Consider the following 26,939-nt stretch of genomic DNA (forward strand, 5'->3'; position numbering starts at 1 on the left):
CCTTATACTTTAATAAAAATAAAAAAAATAAATTTTATTTAATTTTAATAAAAAGACTTAAATATCCTTTTCTTTTCTATTGGACAAAAATCACCCTAATCCTTTTAATTTAATCAAAATTCAATTAACTTTAGTTTATAATTTTATATCTGAATCAATTTAAAAATCAAAACTAAAATACATTTCATTATTCATATACACTGCAAAATTACTCTGTTTGTGATGAACCCTAATCTAATTTCTCCTTCCCTATTCATACCCAAAAAAAAATCTAAAGAGTAACCTCACCCCTAATTATGTACCGGACAGCCGCATTCTATCATCATCCTCTCCTTTTCTCGTAGCTGCGCCTCCTCTTCGTCGGTTTTCACGCATAGCAGCACGCACCAGCAGCCGCTAGCCGTTCTCCGTCTTTCTCCTCTCCTTCTGGACAAAGAAGAAGAAGAACCCAGTTCCTCCAGCAAAGACTTTTTCTGAGGGCACGGTCGGCTCCGTCGTCGCTGCAGCTCACGGCACCGCTCTCGTCGTGTACTTTTATTTCTTTGCCAACATCATCCAGGTTCCTCAGCAAAGACTTTTTTCCTGTTAATTTATCAAATAATTTCTCACATTCTTCGTGCAACCTCTGCAAAATATTGAATAGCAATATAATTTCTCATTCTCATGTTAACAACGACATTAATAATACTAATACCAGTATATGGTCTCAGCTCAAACACCCCTTATTATGTTTTCTATGCACCACTTGTGTTTGTGAAAATGGGCTAGTGAAAATCATCGTCATTTGAAGCTTGTGTTTTGGGGGCATGTTTGGTTTGGTGGGGGTGAAGCTTATGTGAAGTTTTTTTTAAGGTTGTTTTTGAAGGAGTAGAAAAAGAGGTTCTTTTTTGGGTGGTTTATGTTTAAAAACGTAGAGAGTGGTGTAGCATTAATGGCTTCCTTTGAAGAAAAGGTTAAAACTTGTGGTGTTGGTGTAGTTGCGGGGTCAAACTCTAGTCACTGAGATGAAGCACCTCAAGGAAATGCAAGAGCACTCTATTTTGTAATCGTTGTTTTATCTTTTCACTTAATCTTTTTCTATTAATTAATCATGGATGGTTAATTATATGGTTTCATCATTCATAAAGATCAAATTTTCACCCTTAACCTTTTTTGCCTTCTTTTTATGATGATGGTAATTTCAGGAGTGAGAAAGACTTTGAATTGAGAACTGTGGCATGCTTGTGCTGGCTCTCTTGTCTCTTTGCCTCAAGTGGAAATTCTTGTTTATTACTTACCCCAAAGACATAGTGAGGAGGTACATCTCTTCTTTTGATAGCAAATGTGTGAATGTTTTTTTCTATAGCAAATGTGTATCCATTTTAAACATGGGCTAGGGTTGAGTATAATGAGTTTAGTACTGTGATTAAGTCATTAACAGAATAGAGTTTAGAATGGTAAATCGCATTAAGCTTTTGCTTTTTTGTAATTTACACAATTTACACGTGTGTTCATATTAAAATGACCTGATATTATCTCCTACTGTTATAGTGTTAGGCTGTATTTTTCTATAACTTGAAGTAATTTATGGATGAGACCTTTCTGCGGAGATTTTGTTTTAGCACAGAGCTGAATTTTTCTCAAGTATATCACTATTTTAATCCTTGAAAGATTAGTCTACTAAGAAAAATAATCCTGCAAATATTGATAATTATCCTATGATACAGAAATTGATTAATAAAAAAAAGTAATAAGTTCTCATCCATGATTAACAATGATGTAAACAAATTATTTCTGCAGTTTCTCATCCATGTTTTTTCTTAAAATTACTTTTTTATTAATAACCCATGTACAGATTATATATATATTTGATATGATGTATAGCTTATATACCGACCATAGATACGCTTTTGTAATTTATATTGTTTTGGTTGTTTACTAGAGTATGTTTCTATATGATAGTTATCAACTTATCATTTTGTTTATGCAGTTCTCATCCATGTTTTTTCTTGGTAAATTCCTAGTTTCACCCATGCACATATTGTCAATGATGTAAACTTATTCCTAGTTTAGAATGCATTTTGTGACTATATAGCATGCACTACTATATTATTTTAAGAAGATATACGTGCTTTTTAAAAAAACAAAAAAAAAGAGGGTGTTATGTACATATACCCAGCCATGACATGAAGCTTCCCTTTTAGTAGTAGTTTTAATTTTGTGCCATGCGGGTGGATGTGAGAGTTGCAGAATTAAATCTGAATCGGAATAGTTTGATTCTTTAACCTTCACTTTATTTTTATTTATTTATTTATTTTTCTTGTTATCGATTGCTTGTCTCTTGTACCAAAATTAAAGGTAACCAATTAACACTTTTTGCCTCATTTTCTTTTTAAGTCACATTCTCACTTAATTTGTAAAATCCGGTTAATTAATGGCTAATTAACCCATAAATGAGAATTTATTCCAGAGAGCCAAAAATGTGATTTTTATGACTTAATATGATAGAGGAGATTGAGGCAAGAATTTTGATACCAATTTTATAGAAATCGGACCAAGATTGGACCAAACGGGCCAAACCGAGCCAACCGGACCCATATTGGGCCCTTGGCCCAACATAACTAAACCTAAAACCCTAATTTTCAGCATTCTCTCTCCTCTCTACACACTAAACACGCTGAAAATGGAAGCAAATGGGGGAAGAACACTCTCTCAAGTTCTAACCCTTGGTTGATCTTCAAACCACCATAACTTTTGATCTAGAGCTTCGATTGCCGCACCGTGTGCGACCACGCGTTCACTGTGAAGAGCTCTACAAAACCCACTACTTTATTCTTGAGGTAAGCCATGATTTTGGTTCAGTTCTTCATCCCTTAATTTCGAATTTCATGGAGAAAAGTGTTGAGATTTTGGGTTCTTTGATGTTATAGGACCCAACTCTATTGAAGGAAAAGATTAATCTTGTCTCCTTGAACCTTGGGTATGATAATTGTGGCTTAGGTAGTGTGTATGTGAATATTGAAGCTTGATTGAGATTTTGGAAAGCTTGGAAAATGGCTTTGGTGTGATAAAAATCTGTTCTTGGAGGTGTTGAGACCTTGAGAGCTTGTGGAAAAGTGATTTGGAAGTGCTCCGGATTCAGCGGGGAAAATTGGCTAAGGTATGGTCTCGGTTTTCTGTATCTAAAATGTAATGTGGTGTGAAAACTTAGGCTAGAGGCCCTAAGATAGGCATTGAATTGTTGATGTTGTTGAATGGTTGAGATATATTATGTGGTCATATATGTGATTATGATTATTGATGCCTTGATGGTATGATGCATGAGAGATATGCATGTTGTGATATATGTTTGATGATTGATTGATGTTGAATTGTGGGTGAAACCATGTTCATGGTGAGTTTGATATTGATTATGTGTATTGATGGTTGATTGGAAATGGTATTATTGGAAATTAGGATGAGGAAGGATGTATGACATGTAATGTGTGTTTGAATTTTAGCCTCTTGATTGAGATGGGTTAAAAGGTGGGATGGTGGTTGTGATTTTGATGAAAATGTTAATGTATGAGTTGAGGATGCTTGAGGTTGATTTTTGGTATGTTTTGGGTTGATTTCAAAAAGCGTTAAAATTGGTATGTTTTGGTTGATTTTGAAAAGGGTTGGAATTTGTTTGTTTTGAAAATGGCACTTTGTGGTTTTGTATGAAAATATGGTTTTTGGACATACTTTGATGGGGCATAACTTGGACTCCGGATCCTGGTTTTGTGCCAAACTTATTTAGAAATGAAATTGGATCTAGGCTGGTTATGCTGTTCGAAGAACGGGCAAAAAATGATTTAAAACGGAGAAGTTATGCCCGTCGGAAGATTGGGGTGTGCAATTGTGAAATTCTGCAGCTTTTTAACTTAGAAAAATTTTTGGTAGAAAGCACTCCCACGCATAGGCGTGGCCGACACGCACGCGTCGTTTTCAAAGTTTCAATACCCACGCATGCGCATGGCCCACGCATACGTGTCGATGAGCGAATTCGATTTGCCCAGCCAAATTCCAGAGAGTTGTGCTGGTTTTGTGCCTGGGGCACAAAACACACCCACGCTTACGCGAGGCTGACGCGTAGGCGTCACTTGGCTATCTTCCCTTCCACGTGTGCGTGTGGGCGACGCATACGCATCGATGAAATTTTTGGCGTTCCTCGCATGCGCGTGGGCGACGCGCACGCGTGACCTTATTTTCCTTCCAAAGTTGATTTTTGAGTTTTCAAAGCCAAATCTCATACTTCTATGCATCCGATCTCACCCCCTTATGTCTTAAACTCTTATGATATGCCTAGCGATGAGGTGGAGCTAGGAATTGTGGTAACTTGTGAATGAAGAAAGGGGAGGATTAATGATCAAGGATGATCAAAGATGATTGTATGAGATATGGAGGATGAATGTGGAAGTGCTTGATATGCCATGAGTCGAAGGGCTATAATTGCTAATGAATTGGCTGGTTATGGATTATGGGCCGGATGGCCGAGATATTGCCTAGTTACGGCGAAGCCATTATTGATTATGGCTGGGTATGGTTGCATATATGCGTATTGAATGAAATGTGAATGTTGCACTTCCACTATCTGAGATACAAGTTTTCCTAGGAGAAAGCAGTGGCTAGCCACCATGTGCTCCAGGTGGAGACTCGATACTCTGCTGACCCTATCTCGTAAGTGTGGCCGGACACTGTGAAAGTTCCGGATGAGCTCGCCCCCATGAATATACACCAGTGAGGGTGTTGGATATGAATTATGATTTATGTTGAGTATAACTCGAGTTGGGATGCACGATAGAGGGACAGTCCAATGGTTAGCTACCAGGACTTGTTGGGTTGGCTATATAAATGACAGATGATATAATCAGCCATAGGGACAGGCATTCATCATATGCATACTATGTGAATTGTTTGGAATTGCATAATTGACTGAATACTACCTGCTAATTGCCTAAATGTCATATCTACTTCCTACATGTATATCTTCTTGTCTGATATAATTGTGTTTGCCATATTATATTACTGCTGGCAGTTGGGAGGTCTGAAGGATTTAGAAAGGGAAGTATTAGTTAGACTGAAGATCTTTAGTCAGTTGCCATTTATGGATTAGTCTATTTATAAGCTTTGATTTATCTGGTGGAAGTTCTAGGATTGCCTTCGGCTTTCCCAGGACATTACATGTTAGATATGTGGGTACTGTTACCATACTGAGAACCTCCGGTTCTCACCCATGTGGATTTTGTGGTTTTCAGATGCAGGACGTGAGGCTTCTCGCTGAGGCATGCTGGAGACTTCTGGATAAGCAAAGATCTTTGCTCCTTGGGACTTTACTTTGGTTTTATATAGATAGTTACTATCTCCACTAAATAATGTATATATATATATATATATATATATATATGTATGTATGTATGTATGTATGTATGTATGTATGTATGTATGTATGTATGTATGTATGTATGTATGTATGTATATTGTTTTGACTCCTCTTAGAGGTTGTTTTTGAGAATAGGTTTTGATAGTTTGTCCTTGGGGTTTCCCTTAGGTTTCTTGCTTTATATATTTGTATATACTTCTATGCTCGGACCGGTTTTCTTTGCAACCAGATCTTGATTTTTGATATTCGTATTTTTGGCCCTCATTTGTTATGGTTCGTGTTGGTCTATCCTTTATTTGTTTTGTTACGCTATCGATCGGAGTGTTATGATTTTCTATTTAACGGTTTTATTTTGCCCCTTTTCTTCAAAGGCTCCTAGTTATAATCATTCTTCACAATACTATATGTACTAAATTTTACTTTTAGAGGTCGTAATACCTCGTCACCTCTGTCTTATGACTTAAGCATAAGACTCTGTGTGGTAGGGTGTTACATTTTGGTATCAGAGCAGTTCGTTCCTGTAGAGCCTGAAGGACGGACTGACTATACTTCTGTGCATTCTCTGTATGTGTGTTATGTGCTATTAGAATATCTAACTGATATACCTGGCATAAACGTTCATGAGCATGCATTTGGGACTTTGAAGCACTAGACTTCCGATATTGAGACTGATCAAGTTAATATCGATTGTTTGGTGTGCATAAGAACCAGATGGCGCCTCGTGGATGCGGTCGAGGTCGCGGGAGAGGTCATACTAGTACTCAGGGACCGGGAGCCAACCCAAATAACCCGGTAGATTTTATGGTGGCGTTGGAGAATATGGCTGCTGCTATGCAGGCCACTGCTGCGGCTCTTGGGCAGCAGATGAACAACCATGGCAATGATGGAAGTAGAGCTTAGGGCCTGTTGACACTGGCAACCTTCTTGAAGATCAATCCACCTAAGTTCAAGGGAACCACTAGCCCGACTGAAGCTGATACCTGGTTTCAGGCTATGGAGCGAGCATTGCAAGCGCAGATGGTACCTAAAGGGCAGTGTGCTAAATTTGCTACCTATTTGCTCACTGGTGAAGCATCGCATTGGTGGTAAGGAGTCTGACGTCTCCTATAGCAGGGTGATGACCCTATCATCTAGGATGCCTTCCAGGGCGGCCAAGGAACTCGAGTTACTGCAGCTGAAGCAGGGTGCTATGTGATGGTATAGAATTTCCTCAAATGAATGAATTCTCGTTGCAAGTATAGTTCTACACCAACAAATAATCCTCCCAATCAAATATTTAGTTGTCACAAAGAACAAACCCCAAATAAGAATTAACCGAAGTATTTAGACTCCGGGTCATCTCACAAGGAATTGCAATGAAGTGGTCAATTATTGGCTATGAAGGAACAATGGGTTTGATTGATAAAAGGGCAAGAAATTAAATGGGCAAGAATTTAAATGACAAGAAAAGTAAATCAAGTAACTCAAGAAAGCAATTAATAAAGAGAGACATTCATGGAAAGGGTTGAGAATATAGGCTTTCTATCCTAGTCATACAATGATTAATTCATCTTATTTAGTCAACTCCAATAAATGGAAAAAGGTATCATGTCATCTTCACATAGGGAGAACGTCAAACAAGACTAGTTAATCATGTCACAATAATAAACAAGAATTTATCCTATTACGTCATCCCCGACGATGGAGGAAGGTATCATGTTATCCTCACACTCGAAGAAAGTCTAATAAGACTAGCTAATCTCAATTCAAATGTCCTAATTAACTCACTAAGTGAATTAGCAAGATATTAGAATTAATGGAAACAATATTAGCAAACAACTCTAAATCACCAACATAGGTTGGATTTTCATGACTCAAGCCTAATTACTCTTTCCAAGCCAAGAATGCTCAAAATCTACTCTAACATCCAATCAAGCATTTTGTCAAACACTTGGAAGACATAAAAGGAAAGCATGGTAAATATGCAAGAAATATAAATCTACCAACTACCAATTGCAAGGAAAGTAAAATTCACAACTCAAATTAACAATGAAAGAACATCAAACATCAATTTCCATTAAATGTAAACCAAATCCAACATGAGCATTCATAAACATGAAAGAAGTATAAAAGTAAAATTAACAAAAGAACTAAGAAGAATTGAAGTATTAGAACAAGGAATTGTAGAGGAAACAAGATGAAATCAAGTAATCAAAGCTAGATCTAATAGAAATTAACCTAATCCTAACCTAATTCTAGAGAGAAGAGGGAGCTTCTCTCTCTAGAAAACTAACTAAAGGCTCATCATGACTAACTAAGTGCTCCCCACCCTTTGATCAAGCTTCAATTCTGGATGAAATACCCTCAGAAACAAGTTAGAATTGGGCCTGGGCAGCCCAGAAATTGCCCTCAGCGTTTTGCCTTTAAGTGAGTCACGTGCAAGTATCAACGCGTACGCGCTGTGTGCGCGTGCGCGTCGCTTGGCCAAATTCCCACCCACGCGTACGCGTCATGTGCGCGTACGCGTCGCCATGCAACTGCACTATCCACGCGTGCACGTCTACTACGCGTTCGCGTGGGTTGATGTACTCCAAATCTTTGTTTCTTCATGCATTCTCCACTTTGTATTCTTTTCTCTTCATTTCTTCCATCCAATACTTGCCTTATGAACCTGAAATCACTCAACAAACACATCAAGGCATTGAATGGAATTAAAGTGAATTAAAATCACTAAATTAAGGGCCTAAAAAGCATGTTTTTACACTTAAGCACATTTTAAGGGAGAATTACAAAACCATGCTATTTCATTGAATAAATGTGGGAAAAAGGTGATAAAATACCCTAAAATAAGCACAAGATAAACCACAAAATTGGGGTTTATCACTATGTCCATATCCGAGTATATTGACAAGTTTGAGGAGCTATTCAGGTTTTCCCGTATGTGTCAGGGAGCTCTGAGAGACTTTGAGGAATGGAAGTGCATTAAGTATAAAGGAGGACTCTGAAGTGATATCTTTAGCTCAGTGGGACCAATAGAGATCAGAACTTTCTCAAAGTTGGTAAACAAGAGCAGAGTTACTGAAGAGTGTGTGAAAAAGGCAGCTGCTAAGAGAGGAAGTCATAGGGGACTGATGAGCGGATAATTTATACGCTTTTTGGCATTGTTTTTAGTATGTTTGAGTTAGTTTTTATTATATTTTTATTAGTTTTTAAATAAAAATCACATTTCTAGACTTTACTATGAGTTTGTGTATTTTTCTGTAATTTCAGATATTTTCTGGCTGAAATTGAGGGACCAAAGCAAAAATCTGATTCAGAGGCTGAAAAAGGACTGCAGATGCTGTTGGATTCTGACCTCCCTGCACTCGAAGTAGATTTTCTGGAGCTATAGAAGCCCAATTGGTGCGCTCTCAATTGCGTTGGAAAGTAGACATCCTGGAATTTCCAGAAATATATAATAGTCCATACTTTGCCCAAGATTTGATGGCCCAAACTGGCGTTCCAAGTCAGCATAAAAATTCTGGCGTCAAATCGCCAGAACTGGCATAAAAGCTGGAGTTAAACGCCCAAACTGGCACAAAAGCTGGCGTTTAACTCCAAGAAAAGTCTCTACATGTGAAAGATTCAATGCTCAGCCGAAGCACACACCAAGTGGGCCCAGAAGAAGATTTCTACATCAATTACTTATTTCTGTAAACCCTAGGCTACTAGTTCTCTATAAATAGGACCTTTTGCTATTGTATTTTTATCTTGGTTCTTCTGGTCCCCCCTTTGGGGCTGAAGCCAATGAACACCATTATCACTTTTGTATTTTCAACAGTGGAGTTTCTACACACCATAGATTAAGGTATGGAGCTCTGCTGTTCTTCATGAATTAATGCAAAGTATTATTGTTTTTCTATTCAACTCAAGCCTATTTCTTCTCTAAGATATACACTCATTCTTCAACTTGATGAATGTGATGATCCCTAACACTCATCATCATTCTCACATATGAACGCGTGCTTGACAACCACTTCCGTTCTACATGCAAACAAGCTTGAATGTGTATCTTTTGGGTTTCTAATCTAAGATTAATCTATCCTATTTTATGTTTTATTCATCTTTTAATTATCAATCCTCCATAACCATTTGAATCCACCTGACTGAGATTTACAAGATGACCATAGCTTGCTTCAAGCCGACAATCTCCATGGGATCGACTCTTACTCACGTAAGGTTTATTACTTGGACGACCCAGTACACTTGCTGGTTAGTTGCGCGGAATTGTGAAAAAGAGTTGAGATTACAATTGTGCGTACCAATTTGTTGGCGCCATTGATGATCACAATTTCGTGCACCAAGTTTTTGGCGCCGTTGCCGGGGATTGTTCGAGTTTGGACAACTGACGGTTCATCTTGTTGCTTAGATTAGGTAATTTTATTTTATGTTTAAGATTTTTACTTTTTATTTTCGAAAAAAAAATTTTCAAAAATACCGAAAAAATTTTTCTATTCTGTTCTTCAGAGTTTTTAAGAATGAATTCTAGAGTTTCATGATGATCTGTTGAAGTCTGGCTAGCTGTGAAGTCATGTCTAATCTTTTGGACCGAGGTTTCAACTTATCATCACAAGAGCTTGTTGATTTCTATCAATTTTGCTATTGAGAGTAATGATCTGCTAAAGCTTGGCTGGCCATTGGCCATGTCTAGTGTTTTGGACCGAAGCTTTCACTGAAAGCTTGGCTGGCTAGTAAGCCATGTCTAATTCCTGGACCGGAGTTTTAGACTAACATTGCATGATTCCTGGAATTCTTATTAAAAATTTTGAATCTCTTTATTTTCTTTTCCATATAATTTTCGAAAAATCACAAAAAAATTATAAAATTTATAAAATCAAAAATATTTTATGTTTCTTGTTTAAGTCTAGTGTCTAATCTTAAGTTTGGTGTCAATTGCATGTCTTTATTCTTCTTGCATTTTTCGAATATATGCATTATGTTCTTCATTAATCTTCAAGTTGTTCTTGATGATTTTCTTGCTCTGATCTTTAAATTCTCTTATTTTGTGTGTTTTGTTATTTTTCATATGTGTTCTAAATTTGTTAGTGTCTCTAAAATGAAAATTTCTAAGTTTGGTGTCTTGCATGCATTGTCTATTTGATCTTAGTTTTACATGATTAGTTTCATTTTATTGTTTCTCATCATTAAAAATTCAAAAAAAATTTTAAAATTATGTCTTTTCAAGTCAATAATACAGAGAACTGAAGATTCAGAACATGCTGCAGAGGAATTACATAGAAAAAGCTGCGCGTTCAAAACACCCAGTGAAGAAGGAAAACTGGCGTTTAAACGCCAGCCAGGGTACCTGGCTGGGCGTTAAACGCCCAAAAGGGTAGTATTTTGGGCGTTAAACGCCAGAATGGATACCATTCTGGGCGTTTAACCCCAGGATGGCACAAGAGGTATGATTTTGTTTTTAAATCAAATCTTTTTCAAATTTTCATAATTTTTCAAAATCAAATCTTATTCAAATCATATCTTTTCAAAATCAATTTCTTTCCATTTTATATTTTTTTACTATTTTCGAAAATCCTTGCTACAATTAATGATTTAATTCAAAATTTTCAAGTTGTTACTTGCCTATTAAGAAAGGATCAAATTTTAAATTCTAGAATCATATCTTCTAATTTCTTGTTAGTCAAGTAATCAACTTTAATTTTAAAACTTTCTTTTTTTCATTTGATTTTCAATCATATCTTCTCAATCACATATTTTTCAAAATAATTTTCAATCGTATCTTTTTTATTTCTAATTTCAAAATCTTTTTTTCAAAATCAATTAACTATTACCTCAATTTCAATTTTCGAAAATCATCAACCATTTTTTTTAAAAAAAAATTTCTTTTAATTATTTCAAAATATTTTTAATTTGTTTTCGAAAATTCTTCCCCTCTTCTCACATCCTTCTATTTAAGGGACTAGCACTCTTCCTCAATGTGCAATTCAGACTACCTCTCTCTATAAGTTCGGATTCTCTCATTTCTACCTCCTCCTTCTATTCTTCTTTTCTTCTGACATCTCAAGGAATCTCTATACTGTAACATAGAGGATTCCATACTGTCTTCTTCTCTATCTTTCATATGAGCAGGAGCAAGGACAAAGACATTCTTGTTGAGGCTGATGATATGTGAACTTTTGTTGATATAGAATTTCTCAATTGAGTTCTCGTTGCAAGTATAGTTCTAGACCAACAAAGAGTCCTCACATACAAAAATTTGGTTGTCACAAATAAAAAACCCCAAATAAGAATTAACCGAAGTATTTAAACCTCGAGTCGTCTCACAAGGAATTGCAATGAAGTGCTCAATTATTGGCTATGAAGTATGTTTTGGTGTTTTCAGAATAAGAGACATGAAAAGTAAATGATAAGGAAATTCAAATAACAAAAAGGCCTTGGCAAAGGTTGGTGGTCAAGGATCTCTATCCTTATCACTAATCACAACATGAGAATTGGCAAGGACCAACCTCACTAAGTTAACCCCTGGTGCACGAAATTGTGATCCCTGGTAATGGCTCCAAAAACTTGGTGCTCTAATCTTAGTTCATAATTTGTCACAACTTCGATACAACTAACCAGCAAGTGCACTGGGTCGTCCAAGTAATAAAACCTTACGTGAGTAAGGGTCGATCCCACGGAGATTGTTGGTATGAAGCAAGCTATGGTCATCTTGTAAATCTCAGTCAGGCGGATATCAAATGGTTATGGAGTTTTCGAATAATAATAATAAATAAACAGAAAATAAAGATAGGAATACTTATGTAAATCATTGGTGAGAAATTTAGATAAGCGTATAGAGATGCTTTCGTTCCTCTGAACCTCTGCTTTCCTGCTGTCTTCATCCAATCATTCCTACTCCTTTCCATGGCAAGATTTATATAGGGCATCACCGTTGTCAATGGCTACGTCCCATCCTCTCTGTGAAAAAGGTCTAAATGCTCTATCACGGCACGGCTAATCATGTGGAGGTTCTCGATCATACTGGAATAGGATTCACCCTCCTTTTGCAATTAAATCATGAGGAACAACAGAGCTCCACACCTTAATCTATGGAGTGCAGAAACTCTACCGTTGAAAAATACATAAGTGAAAGGTTCAGGCATGACCGAATGGCCAGCCCCCATGATCTAAGAACTAGATGTCCCAAGATGATCCGAAGATCTAAATACAATAGTAAAAAGTCCTATTTATACTAAACCAGTTACTAGGGTTTACAGAAATAAGTAAATGATGCAGAAATCCACTTCTGGGGCCCACTTGATGTGTGTTTGGGCTGATCATGAAGCTTTCACGTGGAGAGGCCATTTTTGGAGTTGAACGCTAGTTTGTAACGTGTTTCTGGCGTTGAACTCCACTTTGCAACTTGTTTCTGGCGCTGGACGCCAGACTGCAGTATGGAACTGGCGTTGAACGCCAGTTTACATCGTCAATCCTTATTTAAAGTATGGACTATTATATATTTCTGGAAAGCCCTGGATGTCTACTTTCCAACGCAATTGTAAGCGCGCCATTTGAAGTTCTGTAGCTCCAAAAAATTCACTTTGAGTGCAGAGAGGTCAGAATCCAACAGCATCTGCAGTCCTTCTTCAACCTCTGAATCTGATTTTTGCTCAAGTCCCTCAATTTTAGCCAGAAAATACCTGAAATCACAGAAAAACACCCAAACTCATTGGAAAATTCAGAAATGTGAATTTAACATAAAAACTAATAAAAACATCCCTAAAAGTAACTAGATCCTACTAAAAACATACTAAAAATAATGCCAAAAAGCGTATAAATTATCCACTCATCACAACACCAAACTTAAATTGTTTCTTGTCCCCAAGCAACTAAAAATCAAATAAGATAAAAAGAAGAGAATATACTATAAATTCTAAAATATCAATGAAACATAGCCCCAATCAGATGAGCGGGACTTGTAGGAACTCAGAGTTCAGATAGTGTTATTGATTGGCATCTATAGGAACTCAGAGTTCAGATAGTGTTATTGATTCTCCTAGTTCAGTATGTTGATTCTTGAACACAGCTACTTTATGAGTCTTGGCCGTGGCCCCAAGCACTTTGTTTTCCAGTATTACCACCGGATACATAAATGCCACAGACACATAACTGGGTGAACCTTTTCAGATTGTGACTCAGCTTTGCTAAAGTCCCCAATTAGAGGTGTCCAGGGTTCTTAAGCACACTCTTTTTTTGCTTTGGACCTTGACTTTAACCGTTCAGTCTCAAGTTTTCACTTGACACCTTCACGCCACAAGCACATGGTTAGGGGCAGCTTGGTTTAGCCGCTTAGGCCAGGATTTTATTCCTTTAGGCCCTCCTATCCACTGATGCTCAAAGCCTTGGATCCTTTTTATTTACCCTTGCCTTTTGGTTTTAAGGGTTATTGGCTTTTTACTCTTGCCTTTTGGTTTTAAGAGCTTTTGGCTTTTTCTGCTTGCTTTTTTTTTCTATTTTTTTCCTTTTTTCACCATTTTTTTTCTGCAAGCTTTGTATTCACTGCTTTTTCTTGCTTCAAGAATCATTTTTATGATTTTTCAGATTATCAAATAACATGTCTCCTGTTCATCATTCTTTCAAGAGCCAACATATTTAACATTCTAAAACACCAACTTCAAAAGACATATGCACTGTTCAAGCATTCATTCAGAAAACAAAAAGTATTGTCTCCACATCAATATAATTAAACTAAGTTCAAGGATAAATTCGAAACTCTTGTACTTCTTGTTCTTTTGAATTAAAAGCATTTTTCATTTAAGAGAGGTGATGGATTCATATTCATGACTTTAAGGCATAGACACTTAGACACTAATGATCATGTAATAAGACACAAACATAGATAAACATTTAACATATTAAAACAAAAAAACAGAAAATTTAAGAACAAGGAATGAGTCCACCTTAGTGATGGTGGCGTTTTCTCCTTGAGGAGCCAATGATGTCTCTGAGCTCTTCTATGTTTCTTCCTTGTCTTTGTTGCTCCTCCCTCATTGCTCTTTGATCTTTTCTAATTTCATGGAGGATGATGGAGTGCTCTTGATGCTCCTATCCTTAGTTGCTCCCAATAATTATGTGGAGGAAAATGTATTCCCTGAGGTATCTCAGGGATCTCTTGATTTGCAGTCAAATGTTCTACCACTAAGCTATAGACCCTTGAGATGAATCTCTCCATCTCCTATGACTCAGAGGTGGAAGCTTTTTTCTTCCCTTTCCTCTTTCTAGAGGTTTCTCTGGCCTTAGGTGCCATCAATGGTTATGGAAAAACAAAAAGCTATGCTTTTACCACACCAAACTTAGAATGTTTCTCGCCCTCGAGTAAAAGAAGAAAGAATAGTAGAAGAAGAAGAAGATATGGATGAGTTGGAGGGATGTGTGTATTCGGCTATATGGGTGGGCTTGGGTGGGAAAGAGATTTTTGAATTTTGAAGGTAGGTTAGAAGGGATGACTGTGAATGGAGAGAGAGAGAGGGTGATATAGGATTATGAGGAGGGAAGGTGAGTGGAGGTATGTGGGGATCCTGTGGGGTCCACAGATCCTGAGGTGTCAAGGATTTACATCCCTGCACCAATTAGGCATGTAAAATGCCTTTGCATGCATTTCTGGCGTTTAGACGCCGAAGTGATGCTTGTTCTGGGCGTTCAACGCCCATATGCAGCATATTTCTGGCGTTGAACGCCAGCTTCATGCTTGTTTCTGGCGTTCAGCACCAGCTCCATGCTCTGTTCTGGCGTTGAACGCCAGCCAGATGCTCCTTACTAGCGTTTAAACGCCAGTAAGTCCTTCCTCCAGGGTGTGATTTTTCTTCTGTTGTTTTTGATTCTATTTTTAATTTTTGAATTTATTTTGTGACTCCACATGATCATGAACCTAATAAAACATGAAAGAATAATAAAAATAAAAATAAAATTAGATAAATAAAGATCGGGTTGCCTCCCAATAAGCGCTTATTTAATCTCAATAGCTTGACAGTGGGCTCTCATGGAGCCACACAGGTGATCAGGTCAATGTTGTAGACTCCCAACACCAAACTTAGAGTTTGGATGTGGGGATTTAACACCAAACTTAGAGTTTGGCTGAGGCCTCCCAACACCAAATTTAAAGTTTGATTGTGGGGGCTTTATTTGACACTGTACTGAGAGAAGCTTATTGTGCCTCTTTTCTAGGTTTACAGGATGATAACCTTGTGCTTTAAACACAAGGGAGTCCCCATTCAATTGAAGGACTAATTCACCTCTGTTAACATCAATCACAGCTCTTACTGTGGCTAGGAAGGGTCTTCCAAGGATGATAGATTCATCCTCTTCCTTCCCAGTGTCTAGGATTATGAAATCAGCAGGGATGTAAAGGTTTTCAACCTTTACTAACATGTCCTCTACTAGTCCATAAGCCTGTTTTCTTGAGTTGTCTGCCATCTCTAGTGAGATTCTGGCAGCTTGCACCTCAAAAATTCCCAGTTTCTCCATTACAGAGAGGGGCATGAGGTTTATCCCTGACCCCAGGTCACATAGAGCCTTCTCAAAGGTCATGGTGCCTATGGTACAAGGTATTAGGAACTTTCCAGGATCCTGTTTCTTCTGAGGCAATCTCAGTTGATCCAATGCATTTAGTTCATTGGTGAACATGGGAGGTTCATCTCTCCAAGTCTCATTACCAAATAAATTGGCATTCAGCTTCATGATTGCACCAAGGAACTTGGCAACTTGCTCTTCAGTAACATCCTCATTCTCTTCAAAAGAGGAATACTCATCATAGCTCATGAATGGCATAAGGAGGTTCAATGGAATCTCTATGGTCTCTAGATGAGTCTCAGATTCCTTTGGTTCCTCAGAGGGAAACTCCTTATTGATCACTGGATGTCCCAGGAGGTCTTCCTCCTTGGGATTCACGTCCTCCTCTTCCTCCTTGGATTCGGCCATGATGGTCAATTCAATGGCCTTGCACTCTCCTTTTGGATTTTCTTCTGTATTGCTTGGGAGAGCACTAGGAGGGGTTTCAGTGATCTTCTTACTCAGCTGGCCCACTTGTGCCTCCAAATTTCTAATGGAGGACCTTGTTTCATTCATGAAACTCAGAGTGGCCTTAGATAGATCAGAGACTAAGTTTGCTAAATTAGAGGTATTTTGTTAAGAGTTCTCTGTCTGTTGCTGAGTAGATGATGGAAAAGGTTTACTATTGTTAAACCTGTTTCTTCCACCATTAGTAAAGCCTTGTTGAGGCTTTTGTTGATCCTTCCATGAGAGATTTGGGTGATTTCTCCATGAGGGATTATAGGTGTTTCCATAGGGTTCACCCATGTAATTCACCTCTGCTATTGCAGGGTTCTCAGGATCATAAGCTTCTTCCTCAGAAGATGCCTCTTGAGTACTGTTGGATGCAGCTTGCATTCCATTCAGACTCTGAGAAATCATATTGACTTGCTAAGTTAATATTTTATTCTGAGCCAATATGGCATTCAGAGTATCAATTTCAAGAACTCCATTCTTCTGAGGCGTCCCATTACTCACAGGGTTCCTCTCAGAAGTGTACATAAACTGGTTGTTAGCAACTATGTCAATAAGTTCTTGAGCTTCTGCAGGTGTTTTCTTTAGGTGAATGGATCCATCTGCAGAAGTATTTAATGACATCTTAGCTAATTCAGACAGACCATCATAGAATATATCCAGGATGGTCCATTCTGAAAGCATGTCAGAAGGACACTTTTTGGTCAGTTGCTTGTATCTCTCCCAAGCTTCATAGAGGGATTCACCTTCTTTCTGTCTGAAGGTTTGAACATCCACTCTAAGCTTACTAAGCTTTTGAGGAGGAAAGAACTTGGCTAAGAAAGTCGTGACCAGCTTATCCCAAGAGTTCAGGCTATCTTTAGGTTGAGAATCTAACCATATTCTAGCTTTGTCTCTCACAACAAAAGGGAAAAGCATAAGCCTGTAGACCTCGGAATCAACCCCATTGGTCTTAACAGTGTCACAGATTTGTAAGAATTCAGTTAAGAACTGAAAAGGATCTTCTGATGGGAGTCCATGGAACTTGCAGTTCTGTTGCATTAGAGAAACTAATTGAGGTTTAAGCTCAAAGTTGTTTGCTCCAATGGCAGGAATTGAGATGCTTCTTCCATGTAAATTGGAATTTGGTGCAGTAAAGTCACCAAGCATCTTCCTTGCATTATTATTATTTTCGGCTGCCATCTCCTCTTCCTTTTCAAAAATTTCTATAAGGTTGTCTCTGGATTGTTGTATTTTAGCTTCTCTTAGTTTCCTTTTCAGAGTCCTTTCAGGTTCAGGGTCTGCTTCAACAAGAATGTTCTTGTCCTTGCTCCTGCTCATATGAAAAAGAAGGGAACAGAAAATAATAATAGGGATCCTTTTTACCACAGTATAGAGGTTCCTTTGTTGTTAGTAGAAGAAGAAAGGGAATAAGGGTGAAGAAGAATGGATAATCCAAACACAAGGGTGAGGATAGGAGCAGAGATATGAGATGAGGAGAAGTGTTAGTAAGTAATTAAATAAATAGAAGGAGATGAGAGGTGAGAGGATTTTCGAAAATTAAAAATTAAAATTTAAAGTTAAATTTCGAAAATAGTTTTTGAAAAAGGTTAGTAATTTTCGAAAATTAGGAATGAAATAAGATTAAAATCAAAAATTAAAATAATTAGTTAATTAAAAAGAAATTTTGAAAAAGAGGGAAGGGATTTTCGAAAATTAAAGGTAAAAAGTTAGTTGGGCAGTTTTACTAAAGATAAGAATCAAATAAAAAGTTAAGTGGTTAATTGAAAAAGATTTGAAATTCAATTTTTGAAAAGATAAGAAGATAAGAAGTTAGAAGAAATATTTTAAAATCAAATTTTTGAAAAAGATAAGATTTAAAAAGATATGATAGAAATTTCTTTTGAAAATTGATTAAAAAAATATGATTGAAAAGATATTAAGAAGATTTGATAATTAAATTTGAAAAGATAAGAAGTTAGAAAAAGATTTTGAAATCAAAGTTTGAAAAGATATGATTGAAAGAGATTTGTTTGAAAAAGATTTGAAATTTTAAAATCAAAATTAATGACTTGACTCACAAGTAATCACAAGATATGATTCTAGAACTTAAAGTTTGAATCTTTCTTAACAAGCAAGTAACAAACTTGAAACTTTTGAATCAAAACATTAATTGTTGATAATATTTTTGAAAATTATGAGATAAATTTAAGAAAAAGATTTTTGAAAAATATTTTTAAAATTTTCGAAAATAAATAAGAAAAATAAAAAAGATTTAATTTTTGAAAAAGATAAGATTTTCAAATTGAAAATTTGATTTGACTCATAAGGAACAACTAGATTTTTAAAAATTTTGAACAAGTCAATCCAACTTTTCGAAATTTATGAGTAAAAAGGAGAAAGATATTTTTTTTATTTTTGAATTTTTAATGATGAAAGATAAAAACATCAAAAAGACTCAATGCATGAAAATTTTGGACTAAAACATGTGATGCATGTAAGAACACTATGAATGTCAAGATGAACACCAAGAACACTTTTGAAGATCAAGATGAACATCAAGACTTATTTTTGAAAATTTTTAATGAAAGAAGAACATGCAAGACACCAAACTTAGAAATTTTCAAACTTTAGGAACTAACAAATTAAAAATGCATATGAAAAACAAGAAAAGACACAAAATAAGAAATATGAAGATCAAACAAGAAGACTTACCAAGAACAACTTGAAGATCATGAAGAACACTATGAATGCATGAATTTTCGAAAAATGCATAATTTTTTGAAAAAAATGCAATTGACACCAAACTTAAAAATTGACTCTAGACTCAAACAAGAAACAAAAAATATTTTTGATTTTATGATTTTATTAATTTTTTTGGATTTTTGTATATTTTTATTTTTTTGAAAACCTATAGGGAAAAGGAAGCAATGAATTCATAGTCCTCAATCAAGATTCTAGGAATCATACCAGGTTAGTCTAAAGCTTGATGGCCAGCCAAACTTCAGCATACCAATTTGAAACTTTAGAATTCATTCTTAAAAATTTTAAAATAATTTTTGAAAACAAAGGGAAAAGAAAAAAAATTTTTTTTGAAAGATTTTCGAAAACAAATAGTTTTTTTTTAAAATAAAACGAAAGAGAAAATTACCTAATCTGAGCAACAAGATGAACCGTCAGTTGTCCAAACTGGAACAATCCCCGGCAACGGCGCCAAAAACTTAGTGCACAAAATTGTGATCCCTGGTAATGGCTCCAAAAACTTGGTGCTCTAATCTTAGTTCATAATTTGTCACAGCTTCGATACAACTAACCAGCAAGTGCACTGAGTCATCCAAGTAATAAAACCTTACGTGAGTAAGGGTCGATCCCATGGAGATTGTTGGTATGAAGCAAGCTATGGTCATCTTGTAAATCTCAGTCAGGCGGATATCAAATGGTTATGGAGTTTTCGAATAATAATAATAAATAAACAGAAAATAAAGATAGGAATACTTATGTAAATCATTGGTGAGAAATTTAGATAAGCGTATAGAGATGCTTTCGTTCCTCTGAACCTCTGCTTTCCTACTGTCTTCATCCAATCATTCCTACTCCTTTCCATGGCAAGCTTTATATAGGGCATCACCGTTGTCAGTGGCTACATCCCATCCTCTCTGTGAAAAAGGTCCAAATACTCTGTCACGGCACATCTAATCATCTGGAGGTTCTCGATCATACTGGAATAGGATTCACCCTCCTTTTGCGTCTGTCACTACGCCCAGCACTCGCGAGTTTGAAGTTCGTCCCAGCCATCCCTTCCCAGATCCTACTCGGAATACCACAGACAAGGTTTAGACTTTCTGGATCTCAGGAATGGCCATCCATGGGTTCTAACTTATACCACGAAGATTCTAATATATATCTAAGAGATACTCATTCTAGCTTGTTTGCATGTAGAACGAAAGTGTTTGTCAGGCACGCATTCATAAGTGAGAATGATGATGAGCGTCACATAATCATCACATTCATCATGTTCTTGGGTGCGAATGGATATCTTAGAAGCGGAATAAGTTGAATTGAATATAAAACAGTAGTACTTTGCATTAAATCATGAGGAACAACAGAGCTCCACACCTTAATCTATGGAGTGCAGAAACTCTACCATTGAAAAATACATAAGTGAAAGGTTCAGGCATGGCCGAATGGCCAGCCCCCATGATCTAAGAACTAGACGTCCCAAGATGATCTGAATATCTAAATCCAATAGTAAAAAGTCCTATTTATACTAAACTAGTTACTAGAGTTTACAGAAATAAGTAAATGATGCAGAAATCTACTTCCGGGGCCCACTTGATGTGTGCTTGGGCTGAGCATGAAGCTTTCACGTGGAGAGGTCATTTTTGGAGTTGAACGCCAGTTTGTAACGTGTTTCTGGCGTTGAACTCCACTTTGCAACTTGTTTCTGGCGCTGGACGCCAGACTGCAGCATGGAACTGGCATTGAACGCCAGTTTACATCGTCAATCCTTATTCAAAGTATGGACTATTATATATTTCTGGAAAGCCCTAGATGTCTACTTTTCAACGCAATTAAAAGCGTGCCATTTGGAGTTCTGTAGCTCTAGAAAATCCACTTTGAGTGCAGGGAGGTTAAAATCCAACAGCATCTGCAGTCCTTCTTCAACCTCTGAATCTGATTTTTGCTCAAGTCCCTCAATTTCAGCCAGAAAATACCTGAAATCACAGAAAAACACACAAACTCATAGTAAAGTCCAGAAATGTGAATTTAACATAAAAACTAATTAAAACATCCCTAAAAGTAACTAAATCCTACTAAAAACATACTAAAAACAATGCCAAAAAGCGTATAAATTATCCGCTCATCAACCCCTAACTAATAGTAGAGGAAAGTCAAGTGAGCTATTCCAATCCAAGTCTATAAGTCCTAGTTCTCCACCAAATCAATTAGTGAGATCTAGCATTAATGGCTCCCAATCGTCAATCACTTGGACATTAGTAACTCAAGAGTTCCCAAGTTACCTTTCCAAGCCAAGAATGCTCAAAATCTACTCTAAATCCCAACCAAGCATTTTGTCAAACACTTGGTGGGTAATAAAGGAAATCATAATAAATGGCAAGAAATAGTAAAATCCATCAACTACCAATTGCAAGGAAAGTAAATCAACAACTCAATTCATCAATAAAAGAAACATCAACATCAAATTTCATTAAATGTAAATAAGATCCAACATGAGCATCCATAAACATAAAAGAGGACAAAATAAAGGAAATAACAAGTAAAACTAGAAGAGTAGAGATGTAACAACAAGAAATTAAAAGGAGAAACTGATTCAAAACAAGAATTAAAACTTGGATCCAAGAAGAATTAACTAAAACTACCCTAAAATCTAGAGAGAGGAGAGAGCCTCTCTCTCTAGAATTCTCACCTAAAACATCATGAAAACTAAACTATGACTACTCTCTTCATTCCCCCCTCAATACTTGGGTTCAATAGCATCAGAAATGAGTTGGATTGGGCCCAAAATGATTCAGAAATCGCTGGGGGCGATTTCACTTTTAATGGGCCATGTGCAGCATTGGCGCGCACGCGTACATGGCACGTGCGTGCCCCTGAACGCAAAGTAACATATGGCAAATTTTATATCATTTCAAATCCCCGGATGTTAGCTTTCCAACGCAATTAGAACCGCCTCATTTGGACCTCTGTAGCTCAAGTTATGGTCGATTGAGTGCCAAGAGGTCAGGCTTGACAACTTTACGGTTCCTTCATTTCTTCATAAGTTCTCCCACTTTGCATGCTTTTCTCCTCACTTCTTCCATCCAATACTTGCCTTATGATACTAAAATCACTCAACAAACATATCAAGGCATCGAATGGAATTAAAGTGGATTGAAATTGGCTATTTTAAGGCCTAAAAAGCATGTTTTCACATTTAAGCACAAATCAAGGGAGAATTGTAAAACCATCCTATTTCATTGAATAAATGTGAGAAAAGATGATAAAATCCCCCAAATTAAGCACAAGATAAACCACAAAATCGGGGTTTATCAAATCTCCCCACACTTAAAGTAAGCATGTCCTCATGCTAAGAATAAAGAAGGACAAGAAAAGGAGTATGAACATTTATTCAATGCAAATAAAATATATGCACCTATCTATATGAATGCAACTAAATGCAAAATGATTCTACCTACTTGGTTAAAAGTAAATCAATCTCCAAGAATATATATCAAGTAGGGCTAAGTAGTATATAACTCATGAATCCTACCAATTCAAATATCAAAATAAAGTTCAAATAGACTTGCAAGAAGAAAGCTCATGAAAACCGGGAACAAGGAATTGAGCATCGAACCCTCACCGGAAGTGTATCCGCTCTAGTCGCTCAAGTGTATAGGGTCGATTCACTCAATTCTCTTTTACTCATGCTTTCCAAGATTTGTTTTTCATCTAACAATCAACAATTATTCAATGCATGCATACATTCATCATGAGGACTTATTCATAGGTTGTAATGGGCCTAGGGTAAAGGTAAGGATGCATATGGTCAAGTGAGCTTGAAATTTGTATCTTTGATTAGCCTAAGCTCTCACCAAACACATATAACAACCTATACAATTCTAATATAGTACCTAGCCACCCATGATTCTCACTTTTTCTCATACTCATGCATTCTCTTTAATTCACATTCCATATGCATTGATTTTTATTGAACTTTACTTTGGGGCATTTTTGTCTCCTTTTTATTGTATTCTTTTTCTATATATTTTTCTTTTTCTTTTTCTATATTTTTTTCTTTATATATATATATTTTTTTGAAAAATATATACAAACATATCAATGCATATGATTTTACATATGGTGCATGAATATGTACCCAATTCCCAATATTTTTAACAAAAATAAAAATTATACTTTTACCTCAACCAATGTCCCAAGGTTCCCATACCCAAATGATACACACCCTCACTAGCCTAAGCTAATCAAAGATCCAAATTAAAGGACATTTATTGTTTTTCACTTAGGGGTAGTGATGTGCTAAGATTAGAAACAAAAGGGATTAAATAGGCTCAAGATTGGCTAACAATGGTTGATGAAAGGTAGGCTATTTGGGTAAGTGAGCTAAATGAAATGATGGCCTCAATCATATAAATGCATGTATACACAAAATAATGGACATAAAGAATCAAACAAATCAAAGATTACAATCATAGAGAGAGAGTAATACACACAAGAATGGAAAATAAGTGGTTATAAGATGTAACCACACAATTGGGCTCAAAACTCACATGCTTGTGTTCTTAGCTCGAAAACCATGTTCCAAAATAAATTCTTCAAGCAAGTTCAACAAGAAAAAATTTTTCAAATTGGTAGGGTGCCCTAAAAACAGTTTCTTAGAAAAGAAATTATCACCCTAACCAAGTAGTCCTAACATAAAAAGAAGTGATAGAATATATACAAATTCTAACTAATATGCAACCTATCATGCAATGCAACAACTAATCTAACAAAGACAAAAATTAAAAATTGGCGTTGAAAAAGGAAGTTGTTACCCATGGAGATCGGTCGGACGACCTCCCCACACTTAGAAATTTGCACCATCCTCGGTGCATGCAAAGAAGAACAAGGTGGACGGGTAGCTTCAATTGATGAGCTCCTTCAAAAGGTTGTGGGGAAGGAATTGTTTGTTGCCCCATTTAGAAGCTTTTCCTTTTCCTCTTTCGGTGGCCAACCTCAAAGGAGATAAAAAGAAAGAAAATTAAGCCTACAATAAAGATATCAAAGCAAATAGAACATAGGCGGGGGCTAATGCCAAATAAGAGTAAAGTTCTCACTACATGTTAGCTACGCAGGTAAGTGAGAAAGCAATATAGGCAAAGGGCATATCAACTAATACTTGATGCAAGAACAAAGTCAAAGCATAGGCAAATGACATGAAGAGCATATTGCATCAAGCTTAATGAATAATTGACACAAACAAGATTAATGATAAGCATGAGAGCAATTGGTCCCATCCTAACTCAATGATGATGAGGTACAAAAACAAGGGATCATGAGTCAGGAAGGACTAAAGCACTAATCTTATGTGTAGAGCAAATATTACAATTAATGCAGCAAGTCACAGAGCACCAATACTGACCAAGAAAGTCTTAACAATTGAGTAAAAGAATTCAACACCATTATTAAAATAAGAAACTTAGAAAATAAAAGGGAAAACAAGTTACAAAAATAAAATTAAAATGCAATGAATGAAAACAAGCAAATGCAATAAAAGAGGATGGAAGAAAAGAAATTTTTTTTATTATTTTTTTTTAAAGAAAAAAGAATTTTTCAAGAGAGGAAGAAGAAGAAAAAGAAAAAAAATAGAAAGAAAGAAGAAGAAAAGAAGAAAGAAGGAGAAAGGAGAAAGGAGAAAAACAGGGTGCAAATCCGTGCATATGCGCCATGCGTGCTTAGGCACGGATGCAGCAGGAACAATCCGCGCGCGCGCCATGCGTGCTTACGCGCGGATCGCCTGGCACAAAGTAGGCATAAAGTGGGCACAACTCTCGGGTTTTAGTACTAGGAGTTGTGAAACCACACCGGCGCGCGCGCACTGCGCGCTTGGGCGCCGATGCCCTTTTTTTTTTTTTGAAAAACAGGGCATTCTCCTAATCTATAAGCATTCTAAAACAATTAAAAATCAAATTTAACAACAAATCTTTTTGGTTTTTGAAAAATTTTCAAATACACTAGAAACAAAACTTATACTACAAGCAAAACACTACTTAACAACAATTAAGCTACAACTTAAGGCATAAATCTAAGCAAACAAACCAACAACCAAAATATTAAAACAAGAGTATGCAAAGAAGAAAACTACCTAACAATGGCAACCCAATTCACCTATTGATTATATTTACAAGAGAATGGAAAGAGTTTACCATGGTGGAGTGTCTCCCACCTAGCACTTTTAGTTTAAGTCCTTAAGTTGGACATTTGGGAAGCTCCTTGTCATGGTGGCTTATACTTGAACTCATCTTGAAACTTCCACCAATGCTTGGACTTCAAGTAAGCTCCAAAATTCAAAACCAATGGCACCAAGCTTTGATGAAGCTCCACACAAGCTAAGGGCTTCCAAAATTGATCTTCATCTATTCCTGGATCCCAAATCTTGTTTCTACACCCATCTTCAAGTTGATCATCACAATTCCAATTAGGTGAGAAGTGATCCGAATTCTCAAGTAAACACCAAAGCATCTTCCTAGACCCTTTTAGTTGAGAATTATACCAACCATTGCACTTAGACTTTGAGCATGCAACCATCATGAACTTGGAGTAATGTGTCCAACCACTACACAACTCTCTCTTACTCTTAACTCCACAAAGAGTTCTAAGTTGACCATCATTTTCAATCAAACCATATTCAAGTGGGAAAGTAAAGATTAGAGATAAGAATTTTACCCACTTGAATGTTGTGTAGGATGGTGACTTAGAAAGGGGGACCTCCCCACACTTAGCCAATGTGAGATCCATTCCCTTGTGCTCTTTCTTTGCATCTTCCACCTCTTTGCAAGCATCTTCAATTTTAATTCCTTGCTCACCAACTTCTTCTATACACCCTTCATTGCTCAAACCATGTGTTAGAGGTTGTGCACGGTCCTCTTTGTCATCAATTTCACAACATAATGAAGGAGATTCATCAATTCTAAAAGACTCATTAGTTGGTGTGGAATCATCTTCAATGATGGAGCTTGCTTCTTGCTCAACCTCCTCCTCTTGGTAGCTTTCTTCCAATTCAAGCTCTTCTTCATTGCTTACCAAGGGTATGGGAGGTGAGGTATCTTCTTCCTTACCTTCTATGTCAAACCCAATTGGAGAGGATTCAATTGTACATAAGAATTCTTCAATGATTGAATCCATCTCTTGGTCAACCTCTTCAAAGGCTTCAACCACTTCTTCCGGCTCAATTATCTTAACTTCCTCCTCTTGTTGCACTCCTTGCTTCAACTCCTCTTCTTCACCTTGAAGCTCTAAACTCACTCCCTCACTATACTCCTTGGGTGCTTCTCCACAATCGTCAATGGGAGTGCCTTGGTTGCTTAGGCTTAGTCGGGAGGAGGCCATATTGCTAACGGCTTCCACTAGGATAACCATCTTGGCTCTTAGCTCTCTAAACTTCTTTTCATTCTCCTCTTGTCGCCTTAAGATATGAGATTCAAGATCTCTCAATTCCAACATAGAGGCTTCATCGGAGGGCGGTGGTGGAAGAGAGGGTTCATTGTTTGAGGGGAAGGCATTATAGTTGGAAGGTGGTTCATTTTGGTAAGGGTATTGAGATGGTGTATATGGATGTGGTTCTTGGGAGTAGTTATGTTGGAATTGTGGTGGTTCTATCTGTGGTTCATATGGCTCATAAGGTGGTTGGTAAGGTGGATAAGGATTAGAGTCATAATGAGGTGTTTGGTGGTAGGGGACTTGTGAGTAAGGTGGTTCAAAGTCATGTTGAGGGGGTGGTTCATAGGCATATGGTGGTGGTTGTTGACAATCACAATAAGGGTCACCACACCCATTAGATTGA

At 36.8% G+C, this 26,939-nt stretch overlaps 1 long non-coding RNA gene across 1 annotated transcript in view; it reads right to left on the reverse strand.

Moving 5' to 3' along the window:
- The window catches only part of LOC110266515, a 48,451-nt gene continuing 23,833 nt past the window's right edge, over positions 2,322-26,939 (reverse strand). Inside the window, exon 3 of the long non-coding RNA XR_002353923.1 lies at positions 2,322-2,383. This is a non-coding gene — a long non-coding RNA (uncharacterized LOC110266515). The remainder of the gene's footprint in view (positions 2,384-26,939) is intronic.

This window comes from Arachis ipaensis, chromosome B09, assembly GCF_000816755.2.
Source record: "Arachis ipaensis cultivar K30076 chromosome B09, Araip1.1, whole genome shotgun sequence".
In the NCBI taxonomy this organism is placed as follows: domain Eukaryota; kingdom Viridiplantae; phylum Streptophyta; class Magnoliopsida; order Fabales; family Fabaceae; genus Arachis; species Arachis ipaensis.